The sequence below is a fragment of the Carlito syrichta genome, unplaced genomic scaffold (assembly GCF_000164805.1).
Source record: "Carlito syrichta isolate Samal-C Ts95f unplaced genomic scaffold, Tarsius_syrichta-2.0.1 Scaffold306937, whole genome shotgun sequence".
Taxonomy (NCBI): Eukaryota; Metazoa; Chordata; class Mammalia; order Primates; family Tarsiidae; genus Carlito; species Carlito syrichta.
This window is the reverse complement of record NW_007251033.1, coordinates 6,895-7,955: the sequence shown is the minus strand read 5'-3', so window position 1 is coordinate 7,955 and position 1,061 is coordinate 6,895. Positions and strand designations below refer to the sequence as shown.

General features: G+C 47.5%; 1 pseudogene; it reads left to right on the top strand.

Moving 5' to 3' along the window:
* The window catches only part of LOC110596110, a 7,792-nt pseudogene that overhangs the window by 6,342 nt on the left and 389 nt on the right, over window positions 1-1,061 (top strand).

The window sequence follows — 1,061 nt, the reverse complement described above, 5'->3', positions numbered from 1 at the left end:
TGGGCCCGCGGTTTCGAGACCCGCCTGGGTAACTTGGTGAGACCTCATCTCTACAAAAAAAAAAATCACCCGGGCGTGGTAGTGCATGCCTGTAATTCCGGCTACTCGCAAGGCTGAGGAGGAAGGATCACTGGATCCCAGCAGGTCGAGGCTGTGGTGGCCAGGAGCGGCCACTGTACTCCAGTCAGGGTGACAGAGTGCAACTACAACTCAAAAAAAAAAATCTATTCTGATAATCAAGGAGATTACCTGGATTTGTGGACTTCTCACATCTCTGTATATTTCTCTTTCTCTTACACTCTCCTTTTTTTTTTTTGAAAGGAGGATTTATTGCGAGTACAGAAAACTTCCCACAGTCAAAGGCGTCCCAAAGGGTCGCCCTACACTCTTCTTTTTTTCTTTCTTTTCTTTTTTTTTTTGAGTTGGAGTCTCACTCTGTTGCCCAGACTGGAGTGCAGTGGCATGCTCCTGGCTACCACAGCCTCGATCTGCTGGGCTCCGGTGATCCTTCCACCTCAGCCCTCCAAGTAGCCGGAACCACAGGTGTGGGCTAACACGCCCAGCTAATTTTGGATATGTTGTAGAGACAAGGTCTCGCCAAGTTGCCCAAGTGGGTCTTGAACCCACGGGCTCAGGCAATCCTCTCACCTCAGGCTCCCAAAGTGCTGGGATTACAGCCTGAGCCACCGAGCCTGGCTTACACTCTTTTTTTTATACAGGAGAATGTGGGGGATGGCTAATTTATTTCCACCTTGTTATTTATTTATTTATTATTTTTATTCTTTCAGGGGACTTATTTCTTTCGTACTTGGGTGTGGCAAAGGCCAGTTTGTCCAACATGTCACTGGTGAATGTGACTCCACAAGGGCAAAAAATATTATGGAATCAATGACCCTGTGGCTGATAAGCTTCTGAAGCGGGCCTCAACAATGCCTCGTCTGGATCCAGAGGATAAGACTATCACCACACTGTATGTCAGTGTTCTGGGGGACACCATTACTGAGACAGATTTAAGAAATCACTTCTACCAGTTCGGAGAGATCCAGACCATCACGATGGTG